Here is a 14,682-nt window from a genome sequence, read left to right on the forward strand (position 1 = left end):
GTAAACACTTCTTGAATACACATCAATAAGATCATTCTCATTTTGGTTGCCAAGCTCAAGATTCATATTCTAGTTACAGTTTTCTTCTCCGTGATATGAGTTTCCAACAATAAGAGATTTAATACAAAATTGATGAGGCACGAAAAGTGATATTAGTAAAGAATAGAGCATCTTATTAAAAATAGAAAATTATCAAAAAGAAAAGAAAAATTATTATAAATAAAAGGACTAATTTATGTAATTTTATGTAAAACAACGCATTAATATACAAAAACATAAAAGATTGTGGATATGTAATAGTGTCACACATCAAAGTGACAAGCAACAAAATTATCTACTATAAAAAGGCTCTTCCCTCAATGCAATGTATAATACCCTTCTCTAATTTGAAGTATTATAACACGTAAAGTATAATCTTTTACTAATTCATAAACCCAACTATAAATATGAGTCATTGTAAAATTTTAGCAATAATTTGTTTTTTTAAAAAAATTATTTTATAAATAAATAATACTCCCTCCGTCCCTACGGAGTATGCATTATTTCTTTTTTCGTCCGTCCCAAAGAGTATGAACTTTCAATTTTTGAAACTCTCTTCTCTCTAATGAGGTGTGACTCATTCTCCACTACAATACTTAAAACTTTTTCTATCTATCTCTCTCTTACTTTACCAATAATGCATTAAAACTCGTGCCTAACCCAAGTTCATACTCTTTGGGGACGGAGGGAGTATCTTTTACTAATTCATAAACCCAACTATAAATATGAGTCATTGTAAAATTTTAGCAATAATTTGTTTTTAAAAAAATTTCATTTTATAAATAAATAATATTCCTTCCGTCCCTAAAGAGTATGCATTATTTCTTTTTTCGTCCGTCCCAAAGAGTATGAACTTTCAATTTTTGAAACTCTCTTCTCTCTAATGAAGTGTGACTCATTCTCCACTAACAATACTTAAAAAACTATTTCTATCTCTCTCTCTTACTTTACCAATAATGCTTTAAAACACGTGCCGAACCCAAGTTCATACTCTTTGGGGACCGATGGAGTAACAATTGTTGTAATTAAAATTGATTTTAATTATTTAAATCAATTTTCAAATTTTTTGACAAATTCTCGGCCACTCGCATGTCACACGAATCGCAAGCAGGGATTGATCGGTGAAGGGGTGTATGTTAAGAACATCCACAATGGCGGCTAGCGGACTGGCTAGCCGATTCCCGGCGCTTGCCGAACCATTGCAGGCGGCGAGCGGAAAATTGGCGAGAAAATCGGCTAGCGCACGCCGATTTTCGGGCGCTGGCCGCCATTGCAGGCTCCCGATCGGCCAGCTCAAATTTTTTAAATTTTTTTTCGAAACACTATATATACGCGATCTGTATGTCTATATTTCGATCTCAACTTTGAACCAGAAATCGATCATAAGAAGAGGCTGAAGACGAAGAGTTGCGTCCCTTCGTTTTCAAATTATTGCTAATTAGTCCTTCAGCTCGACCCCAGCCAGGGGCGCTGCCCCTTGGACCCCGCCAGGGGTTGCCGCCCCTTGGACCCCGCTACTCGGGGGCGCTGTCCCCGAACCCCGTCTAATCATAACGAATTCAAATAAGTGTACACTCCGCACTTCTAACTTATTTGATGTCTCATTATGATCATATTGATCAATCAAGTTAATCCAATTACACCAAAATATCCAACAATTTGCACGTCATTTTCATTCGCACCACTTGTTTTAATTGAAGAGTTGTGGGGGCAGAGGACTGCACGTCGTTAGATTTTTTTTGAATTAATGTAATTTTTTTAATTAATGTATTTTTTTAATTTTAATATTATTATTGAATTTCTCGTATCTCTGTCGTAAATTTAATTCCGTATTTTGTGTGATTGTTAATTATTTGTTTTTATAATTTTGTTTATTGTGGCTAGCCTATGGCTAGGCTATTGCTTGTCCAGTTGCTTGTCCTGATGATGTGGCAGTATGAGTTTTTAGTGCTGCTAATGTAGCAGAAAGAGTTTGTGGCTAAGCTGTGACTGAGCTATTTCTATTGGAGATGCCCTAATGAAGCATCCATCTTGCGGCTGTGCTATAAAAAATATAAATTGAAACAAATTTATTTATTTGGAATGCGTGACAATTTTATTTATATGATTATTGTTGTTCAACTCGTCACCGGAGACTGAAAAAGATCTATTTTAGCTTTTAAAATGTGTAAACAACGACAAAGGGTCAGCTAATTTCATTGCAGGATAATAAATAATTAGCCTTAAAATGTTTAGTAATAAAAAAAACGCGTGGCTCGATCTAATAACTAATGGGCTGTCCTCCCCATATTAATTTTATTTTAAATTATGTTTTCTAAGTTTTGAACGCATATATCCTTTTCAAATTATACAGTCATTTTTCTTATTAGTGCAGTATACTCTTTAGGAGCGTTCGGTTTACAAGATTATATTCTGGATTAAATTTATAGTGTGTTTGGTTCATGAGATTCAATCCCATATTTCAATTTAGATGGATAATCATGAGATAATTAGTCATAGCTAACTCTTATGACTAAAATAATCTCACCAAACTTAATCCTAAATTATAATTTAATATTATTTTATTTAGAAAACTGAAAACCACCTTATTGCATGATCATTCTTGCTCCTCATATTTGTAGTATTAAGAGATGGCGGCTCTAAATGGAATTGTCTTTTGACTTTTTGTAAAGGAAGACGTGGTGATCAACTCATCATTTAACTACTATTCCTCATTTAACTACTATTCCTCTCAAACGAAAATGTGTCATTTTAGTTGCACGAAGAGAGTACTACAACTTAACTAGATAAGGAGTATATTATACTGTATACAAGATGCCTCTAAAATGCTTCAAACTTAGCAAATAAAGAGAGCTTTCTTCATTTTGAAGGTAATTAGTTAAGCCAATCCAAAACTAAACAAAGATTCAAATCTTGAATAACTTTACATGTGAAATATCTATTATATCTTGGATAATTGGATCAAAATATACTACTAGTATATGAATATTCTTGTCAAAATCAAAGAGGAGCACATTAGTCAACCAGAGTAGAAACTGAAGTTGCAACTATTAAATATTTTCCTCAATTATCATTTTCCTTTCATTTCTGACACTCCGACCGTTCAAAAATTTAGATCTATATATGGATGATAAAAAAGATCTCGTTAATACCACTTACAACTATTAAAATATTCTTGGTTGTATTAACGAGATTTTTATTAATAATACAGTATTATAAAAATTTAGATCTATCTCGAATGAGACTATCAAAACTCGTTACATTTTTCACTCACTTATGAGTTATGAGCATTTTGCGCTAATTAATCATGCACTAGTATCCCACTAGATTCTAGATAGGTGGGGTAATTAAAACCAAATGGAAATTGATAGTTAATTAGTTGTAAATCTTATTTACATGCCACTTCAATTCCCAAGGCCTTTCATTTTTTTCCTGCAAATTTAATTAAAGGATACTCCATAAAAGTAAACTTAGTTCATATTGAACCAAATATTATTAATAAACCAGTTTTTATTTTTTTTAAATCCGTTTATGTGGTTGTCCATAATAGTAATATAATATGGTCATATAGATTTATTCATAAATTATTTCATCAAGCCTGTCTTAATTAATTACTACTCCCCAATCTACATGGGAATCTGATCTCGATACAAACACAGGATTATATAAGAATAAATTGTTTTGAAATTATAAAATGTGAAGGATAGAGCATAATATTGAAAAAAGTGGGTTTTAGCCAATGTTTTAAAAACCGGACCGGACCGGTCGGTTCGACCGGTCGGACCGCGAACCGGTTGGTAGTCCGGTCCGGTTCACCCTTTAAACCACTACTGCATTGAACCGCCGTGAACCGGTGGAACCGGCCGGTTGGACCGTGAACCGGAAACTGGTTTTCTATTTTTTTTTTCAAAATTTATTAAAATTTGTTGTTGGTAGAGGTTGAACTCATGACCTCTCTTCTAGTTAAGAAGACCTCTACCACTTCACCACATGGGCTCATTGAACAATTCGAACATTAAATATTTTTATACATTAATCATTAATTTTATCTACAAAAACTAATAATTCATTTTAATTTTATTATTCTTTAATATAATTATTAATTATAATATATATAATTATCATCCTTTATATTTTAATGATGCTCTACTTACCACCTATATTATTGTTAGTATCATATAAGATTCATTATTTACTATAAATAAATTTTTTATATTACATACTTAATTTATATACCCTAGCTATTGACATTAATGAATAATCTTATCTAAACTAATTAATAAATACTTAATTCGTATTTAATTATATATTATTTTACAAAATAATTTTTCTTAAATTAATATAAACATTATCTATTTTAATACATGAAATATTAAAGTTTTTATCTAGACTAACTAATATTAAATATATATATCTGAATATATTTACTAAATTTTAATATTATTTATATTTATACATCACTAATTATCTATAAGGTTTAATGTTTTGTGATATATTATTAATTGTAAATCATTTACTAAATTTAATATATTTTTATATATATTTGCAATAGTAAAACGGTTAGACCGGTGGTTTGACCGGTTGAACCGTGAACCAGTAACGTCGCCGGCTCGCTTGTCGGTCCGGTTTTTAAAACATTGGTTTTAGCACTCCAATGCCACTATTTGCAGACATGAAGTTATGGGACAGATTAATTTAATGCTTTTTTCAAATTGGATAAATGAAAACTTTTACTCCTTGCAAACGTATGATAGGTATTGCTTATACGAGACATATAACATAAATCAAAGTTCTATTTTAATACTATCATACTACAATTTGACAATCTCATAGTTAACGTTGTGTGGTATGAGATATATATGTATTATGTAGTACTACTTGTTATTCTTTTGTTAAAAATTAATTATGGCCTCTTCTGACTATTTGTTTTGTTTTGGTACAACTTTTTATTATTTGCGTTAGTTTTATCTATATTATACTACTACTAGAATACTATACTAATTTAAGATTGAAGGGAAATGCAAAAGAAATGGAAGAGAAGAAGCAAGATTAAAAGCCGACGTTGGCGGCGTCACGCACGTTTTATGATTTTAAATACTAACGTTGCCAAATGCTAAATGACAATTTTTTACATGAATAATAATGACACTTTTTTAATTAAAATTATACTATTCTCCCCTATCGGTATCTCCCTAACTGAAAGAAAGAAAATGACTAATTAAATCGTTAGACTATAGCAAAACATTAGTATAATATTACTGAAATCAGTAGTTTAATATATAAATTAAATAAAAATAAGTACTTAATACTCTAATAGTATCAGATCGATGTATGGATGCTAAGAAAAAAATATCGTTACTACTGTAAACAAAAAGGAAGTTATTGATTAATCAGAGAATATTTACATAAAATATCCAGAATGTGTTTTTTCAGATTTAAAATCAGAAAACCGACTACACATATGACGAAATTATTTTAAATAAATTGTATTGTGATATTTAATATACATTATGTTAAGTGCATTAATCTAATATATACTCTACAACGATATACGAATAATATGATGCATAAAAATGTTATGAACAGCTAATACATCAAGAAGTCAGTTTTGCAGCAGATCTATAATTTTTTGAAACTACTTAAAAACTAACACGTGTCAATTAATTTCTTTATACACAAAGTTAAGATATTAACTAATGACGGTGCAGACATCTAAAAGCATCTCCAACGGCGGACGTCCGGTCGGACATCCGGTCGGACGTCGCGACGGGCGACCGGGACGTCCGCCATTGTGGCGTTTAGGGTCGGATACGGACGTCCCGTGAGGACGTCGGGTGTCCTCGGACGTCGGCGCGACGGGCGGGCGGACGTCCGCCATTGTGGCGTCCAGTCGGATGTCCGGTCGGACGTCCCGTTTTTAAATTTTTTTTTTAAAACTCTATATATACGGCTCGTTGAATTTTATTTCATTCGCACCACTTGTGTTAACAAGTTTCTCTCTCTACATCTCTAATTTCAAGTATATCTAGAATGTCTAGTCAAAGTGATAGCGAGAATGAGTTGGAGTTCGCTGTTGAAGGTGCGATAGAGAGGCTGCTACAACAGAGGTCGCAGCGGCGGCAGCAGGCGGCGGTACCTCGGCCGATCCATCGTCGAACTCAAGTACCCCGTGACCACATTGCTGCACATATTCGGTTGTATGCGGACTACTTCGCTCCGCAACCGCGTTTTGGGGAAGCCTTATTCCGGCGACGCTTTAGGATGCATCGTCCGCTGTTTCTGCACATCGTAGGTGCTTTAGAGAGAAGATACCTGTATTTTAGGATCAGAGAGGATGCAGCTGGCAAACCCGGACTCACGCCCTTGCAGAAGTGCACTGTCGCAATCAGACAACTGGCGTATGGAGGCGCGACCGACATGTTTGACGAGTACCTCCACATTGGCGAGTCGACAGCCGTCGAGTGTCTGCAGAATTTTTGCGCGGGCGTGAGAGCGATATTCGGGGAGCGGTATCTTCGGAGTCCGAGCCCCGAAGACTGCCAGATGCTGATAGATATGCATGGGTCGGTGCACGGGTTCCCTGGGATGTTGGGCAGCATAGATTGTATGCATTGGGAGTGGAAGAACTGCCCCGCCGCCTGGAAGGGGATGTACACTACCGGCTTCAAAGCCAAGCATCCCACGATGATCCTTGAAGCTGTAGCTGACTACCGGCTGTGGATATGGCATGCTTATTTTGGAGTCGCCGGGTCCAACAACGACATCAACGTTCTCCAGTCGTCGCCCCTGTTCAATGCTCAGTGCAATGGCGTTGGTCCCGCCATCAGTTTCGTCGCCAACGGCAACCAGCATAATATGGGGTACTATTTGGCGGATGGGATATACCCAAACTGGCCCGTCTTTGTGAAGTCAATCAAGCATCCGCTCGGACAAAAGAAGACATACTTTGCAAGCCGTCAGGAAGCAGCGCGCAAGGATGTGAAGCGGGCATTTGGTGTGCTCCAGAGTCGGTGGGCGGTTGTGAATGGTCCTGCACGGCAGTGGTATATTCCCAACATCGGCGATATCATGTACGCATGTATCATAATGCACAACATGATTGTCGAAAATGAAGCTGCGGAACTGACTCAGTGGACCAACGAAGATGATACGGGTGCAGGTCCAAGTCACGGCGTGGCCACCGCGAATGTGAATATGGGGGTACCTCATGGAGAGGTCGCGCGGCTGCGTGCATTTGCCGACATGCGGCAAACAGATGCCCATGTTCGACTTCAGCAGGATATCATCGAAGAGGTTTGGACTCGGAGGGGTTGACGTGATAATGTATGAAGTTTTTTTTTATTAGTATGTAATTTTTTTTTTCGAATCATGTATGTTTTTTCCGATGAAGTTGTTAATTTTTCCCGTTCGTATTCTCGGTCAAATTTTATTTCCGTAAATGTAAATTGTTTTATTTGTAAATGTATGATTTTTTTTATTGCGGGATGTCCTAGTGGGAAGGGCGATGGGAAGGGCGGATTGTGCAGGGGATGTCCTAGTGACGTGGCAGTGGGATGGGAAGTCCTAGTGACGTGGCAAGAGTTGTTTTTGGGATGTCCTAGTGGGATGTCCGCCCACTGGAGATGCTCTAAACAGAAATAGTTTTCCTTTTTCGGGTACAATAAATATAATTAGATATTAATTTACATAAAAAATATGTTGAAATTGAGAGGAAATGTCTGACTACCAAATTATTTCATGCCAATCAAGTTTAAGAAACTTAGTTAAATTACGTGAACACGAGAGAAATCATGCCTAAGAAGTTCTTACAAAGATATTTGCATGTGTGTTGCACATATTTAGATCTCCCCTCACTAATGAATGTAACATGGACTAAAGCAATTAAAGTATAAATTCGATGCAAATGAAATAGGTTGGGATCTAGGCTGATAAAATAAATGCAAGTGGCTAAAGTGTCAAACTCAAAACTCAGTAGTTAATTTAAAATTGATTTATAGGTTACTCATATATATTTATCGTAAAATAATAAAATATAAAATGAATAAAATATGATAGATAAAGCTAAATTATCACTTTATTCTCTTTTTTATTTTATTATCTCTTTATTTAATAGTACAATAAATATGGTGACATTGAACGAGTATTATTCATGTTAAAATACATCAAATCCATATCAAAAGCTAAATTATCAGACCCGGGAGTCAAATATGTTATTTTCACTAGTTTTCTATTTTTTCAATTATATTGCAAATCTAAACTTATTTTTGTATTTTTCTACAGAACAATATATGGGTGTGTACTGTTCAGCCATCATACTATTACAAATCCAAACCTATTTTTGCATTTTTTTACATAACAATACCAACTGTGGGTGTGTGTACTATAGTCACTCCAAAATTTTTGTTAGACATATCTTAAAAATAATGAAATTTTGAATTTAATATAAATAATTTGAATAAAATTACTTTTTGTGTGATATATGTACTAAAAATAATTTAAGTCGATATAAATGGTAGGAAAAGCCTTAGAAAGCTAAAATAGTGATTCAAGGGGTTTGAGTTTGGGCCTTTTTTATATTGGACTCTCTTAATTTAAAGTAAGCCTCATTTTAATTGTAGCCCAATATTATGTAGTTTCTTCGTCCAAGAAAGATTACATATTTTCCTTTTTTTTTTATTTCCCCAACCACTTTAATTCATTACTGAAAGGAAAAATATTTTTATCTCTATTTATTTTCTCTCATACACCCCGTCACATTAAATATAGAACATTTGTTTTTCGGCACGAGAGTTTATGTAGTGTTTTTTGTGAGTTAACGAAGAGAGAATAAAATAAAGAAGAAAAAGTAGAGATGATTTTGCTTGCATTGTAGGAAGCATTTCATTTTTAATAGAAAATCAAAAAAAGAAAATATTTTATTTTTTAGTGGGACAACGGTAATATTTTATTTTCTTTCCACTTAACATACAAAATAACATTGCGTGAAATTTTATAGAAAAATGTTTTGGAGACATAATGTCTAAGACATAATGAGGTTAAAGTAGTAATTTTGTATTATATTGTGTTTATTATTAAATTAATGCTTTACATGTACACTATTTTACCCTTAATGGTATAAAAGGTATGTATGACTTCAATTAAGGAAGGTGTGTGTCTTAATGAGATTTGTGACTAGCAATTAATTAAATTTCAAAGATTTTTAATTCATTTTTTTATTAAGTTTTCTCTCCTCTTCTCTAATTATAAGTCTATCAATAAATTCTCTCTTTTTTCTCACATTATAATTCTCCATCAATGAATTCTCATTTTCTTTTTCTCCAAGTATTACATCAACAACTTATCTCTTTTCCAATTTGCTCATTTCTAATTTTCTATAACAATAAAAAATTTATTTATATCATTTTATCACATACAAATTAAAATATGCATTTGATTAATTCCATTTGTTTTGTCTCTTCACAAAATTAGTACTACTAACTTTTTATTCATTAGAACAAAATTATTTATTTATGAGAATAGTAACTTTATTTTCAAAATAGTAACTTTTATTTGCAATAACAATAACTTTTATTCCCAAAACATTAACTTTTATTTACAAGGATAATAAATGTTATTCATAAGAATAATAAATTTTATTTATTGGAACAATAATTTCATTTAACTAGAACTATAACTATTACTCCATCCGTCCCCAAAGAATATGCACTTTGGGGTCGACACGAGTTTTAATGTAAAATTAATAAAATAAGAGCGATGTAGAGAGAAAAAGTAATTAAAGTATTGTTAGTGGAGAATGAGTTCCACCTCATTAGAGAAAAATGACTTTCCAAAATTAGAAAGTGCATATTGTTGTGGGAAGGACTAAAAAGGAAATAGTGTATATTCTTGTGGGATGGAGGTAGTATTTGTTACAATAATGCTTTTATTGATTTAATATTTTATTAATTAAAATGATTATATTTTTAACAATTACAATCTCTTGTCAAATAGCAAAAATAAATAACTTTTTTCTGCAATAAATAACTTTTATTTGCAACAAACTAAATTAGTAAATTTATATAGTATTAAACACTAATTTTTCATAGTAAATGTAAATTTTATTCCCAATAACAATACTCTTTATTCTATGGTGAAGTATAGTAAATAACAAGCTCTCTATCTATCCAATAGACCAAAGGATTTGAGTCATCACATGTTAAATAGAAACCTATTATTGATCCTTTTTAAATAATAAATTTTATTCAAAAACAATAACTTTTCTTGAAAATATCAACACAGTGACATTAAAATATCAACACAGTATATTGAAATGTCAACAAAATTATTTATTGTCATTTTAATGTCACTGTATTGATATTTTTAATTCACTGCATTGATAAGTTATCAGAGTTTGCAACTTAAGAAAGTCTCCCCTGTAACAAAAGCTATAGAAAATAACACAAAAAATAAGATAACGCAAAAAATCTTCATCATAATAACTATATTATTTTATTATAAAATTCAAATTTGAAGAAGAAAAATGTTTTAATTTTTATTTTTTCGTATATTAAAATAAATTATTTCATTGTTGTATATTTAGAATATTTTTAAAAAAAAGAACAAGATATAAAAGAATAGTAGTACTATATTAAGTTATCAAATTATTTTATAATTAAATATAACATTTTAGTTATATAGTGTGTTAATTAATACTACTATAATGATAAATTTATAATCTGAATTAATATTTTTTAAATAAGTATTAAATTAGCATGACATAAGTATATATATACATATGATTTTTTTGAAATCCATTTATAACTTTAATGCATGATTCACGTTTATCTCTAATAAATGAGCATGCATTTAGATAAATGTATTTAATTTGATACAATTTTCCTTAACTAGATATATATCCATTTAATATGATATTAGGGTAGAATAGTCACAATATAAAATATAGTTATGGCAAAGTGACATAGGGGCATTATGTCATAGAGACATTATGTCTCTAAATCACTACCCAATTTTATAATGCCTAAGGAAGATATCATCTTCCTTGGAATGAATGAAGTATTAATTTGGACCACTATACAAATAAATATTGGATTCTCATCCTGAAGTATTAATTTGGACCACTATACAAATAAATATTGGATTCTCATCCTAATATCAAATTATAAATAATATATGAACTACCTTTTGACTAATTTATCTTCTCATGTATATAATTTCTATTAATTAAATATGTTACTTGTTTAAATTAATTAATATTTTTAGCTTGTTTAGTTCAATATATCATTATTTATTGTATTGAGATTAAATTTCATGTGGTCAATTTTATGTATAAAAAAAATTTTATTTTGAACTTCTCTTAGGGATAACATCAGTATAGTCACAATCAGGACTAATCGACTCAAATAACAATCATAACAACAAGTATAATATCACTAGACATTAATTACCATCAGTTTAAAATACCTTATCCATTGACAAGTCAAAAAATTGAATAATCAATTCTTGCTCAGTAGTATTTATTATATAGAATAAAAAATACTCCCTTCATTTCTAATAATTTATCATCATTTGACCTAATACGAGTTTTAAGAAATGTAATAAAATGTATATTGAAAAAATTAGTGTCATTTGAGTCACTTTTATATATGTTTTATAGTAATATGTGAGTGAGAATGAGTTAGTGGAATGTGTTTCTATTATAAAAAATGGTAAAAGTGAAATGTGATAAAATTATAAGAATGTATAAAATTAAAAATAAAAATAAGTGACAAATTTTTTAAATTTTAGTATCTCTGATGGACTGAATTGGGCCCCACCCATACTGAGCTTGGGCTTTGCTGGACTGGATTGGTCCAATCTGATTGACAACTCTATTAATTTGTATTAGTACCTAGATTTAGATGGCCCAAATAAGTTTGTTAATTGACAACTCCAAATGGGGGCCTAATAATTAAAGTTCAATAAAAAGTAATTTAATAACAATAATGAATAAGTGATTCATGTGAAAATACAGTGCTATCTTCTTTTCTTTTTTCTTCTTTCGTATTCTTGGAGGGTTGCAAAGTTGGTATTAATTGAGCTAAATAATTTGATTAATAATTTAAATTTTATTCCATATACAGTAAATCTTAATTTTGAAATGCTTTTATATAGTGATAACCAATAAGGAATCTATATTTAGTGTACGTGACAATAGTAACTCTATCCTCATTTGACGAGACTTATAGAAGGGGACATAACAAACTAGATGATTAAAGTGGTTAAAAACTCAAGTTTTAAGTTCAAACCTGAAACCAAAATTCAAGGGTCATTAGATAATGGACTCAATTTACATAAGTATTGTTTTGTAATGCTATCTTCTTTTGATCTGTTTGGTACGAAGGAATTGATCCCGGAGAATTGGAATTGAAACCTTTAATTCTAAATGTAAGGTTTGGTATTACAAAATATTTGGAATTGAATTACAATATCAATTCCTCCCAATTCTATAATTTGAATTCCATATCAAAAGTAGATAATTGAAATTCCAAATTGTTTTAAAATTATAAAGTTGAGCACCTTCACACACAAACACACCCTACACACATACACACATTGCATAAATTTCATATCAAATTTTCAATTCAATTATGTAGTATATCATTTTATCGAACAAATTGAATTCCAATTCAATTTTTTTTCAAATTCAATTCCGTAGAATTTGTGTATCCAACAGACCTTTATTAATTTTGAATTTGCGAATTGCAAAAGTGAGATATGATATGATTTTCCTATATAAGTGATCAATTAAGACTTGAAATAAAATAACATATAGACTATTTCTCCGAGATCAAGTTCATAAATTAATACTACTTATTCTAGATCGGCTTTGCTTTAAAGCACTACGAAAGTTTCTCAAATTCTTGTTCTAATTTTGCTTTGATTCAGAAGTCTGTGGTCTTTCATAAATTTTCTTCTTATTTTTTGGCTTTGCCTTAGAATTTCACCATTCACATATCATGGTCAACATATTTTTTGGCAAAAGATTTTCGGTGACTACTTAAAATATAGTAGTCGCCAAAGCAATTCCGTCAAAGACGCATTTCATAACTATTCAATAAGAAACCGCTATGTAAAAAAATAATCTATTCACTCCACAAATGCAAGAATATTGGAGATCCTCAAATAATGATTGAGAATTCCTAAACGAGCATTTGGGGAAAATTGCAAATTTCAAGAACTTTAGTGTGAAAATCCAAGTGGTCAGAACAGAAATTGAAAATCCAAGAAATGGTCAGAACAGAAATTCATATGAAAGTCGAGAATAGAATACAAACAAGATTTTTTTTGGGTAAATGAAATTGAATTTAAAGGCTAAACCATGGAGGATTTAAACCCGAGATCTTTGCCTAAGGAAAAGAGGATTCACCCAACAGTTTAATGTCCAAACTTCTCCCTCCTAGGACAAAGGCTCTAGAAAACACATGCAAGATTCTAGTATGACAAGTTGAGGGGAAGAGAGCCTCAAAACTATTTTTCCAAGGCTCTTCATACAGTCGACCAAAAAGAACAAACTCATTGATGAGACAGAAGTCTGGAAAAATCAGAATTGGAAATAGATTTTTAAATGGGGGATAAATCTTTTTACTTGGGAGGGGGATATTGGTGGAGATCTTTTTCTAGCCGTGAATCGCATTGTTTGGAGAGAGTACTTATAGCTAGAGGTGCCCAAGGTTTACGGTTTCGGCGATTAACCGCGAAACCGTAACCGGCAGTTACAGTTCCGAACCGGAAGCGTGAGATACCCGAACCGAAACCGTCAATTTTAGAACCGTGGTTCAGTTCAGGTTCAAAAATTCCCGAACCAAAGCCGTGCCGGAAGCGCAAAATATCGCTGGAAAACTGAGCCTAAACCGCAAAAAACCGTCGAAAACCGACGGTTCGAAATCGTTAAAAACCGTTAAAAGTCTCCTATTCGGAACCAAACCGAAACCGGTGGTTTTGGAACCGTAACCGTAACCGCAAAACACCCTTGCGGTTCGGTAATTTCCAAAACCGGAACCGGCGGTTCCGAACCGTAACTGCCGGTTCCAAAACCGTAGGCACCTCTACTTATAGCCATTCAATAAGTCAAATGCTTTTTCTTTATTTAACTTTGTTTTGTAGGTTAGTTGATGTCTTAATAACATAAGCACAACGACAAAAAATAAATGTCTTGCTTGGACAAATGTTGCCCCACCATTAACAATCTTATACATCTGATTCGTCCTCCAAGGAAGATTAAACACGAAGGTTACACTTCACGGATGATACTGAGAAATCGATCCATCGGTTAAGAGGTATGTGATGAGGCTCGTTTCATGCATGTGTTCTGTGGTTAAACTACATCAAATTCTGCAACTAACATCTAATTTTGAGCCAGGTGTGTGTGAAAAATCGTCATATTCAAAAAAGGAGCAAATCAAGTCAAGAAGGCAAAAATTATGGCGTTTGAGTTGATCAAGTCAAGAATCAAATGGAGCCAGCAGGAGTTCCGCATGGGAAATAGAGCTAAAGACCCCACCACAAAGTAAAGGACATGAATGACATTTCAGAGAGGATGGTACCCTAGGGATCAGAGCCCTACGCCTCTCTATATAAAGGAAGCCCAACACAAGAAAAATGGGG

The sequence above is a fragment of the Salvia splendens genome, chromosome 3, assembly GCF_004379255.2.
Source record: "Salvia splendens isolate huo1 chromosome 3, SspV2, whole genome shotgun sequence".
Classification (NCBI taxonomy): Eukaryota; Viridiplantae; Streptophyta; class Magnoliopsida; order Lamiales; family Lamiaceae; genus Salvia; species Salvia splendens.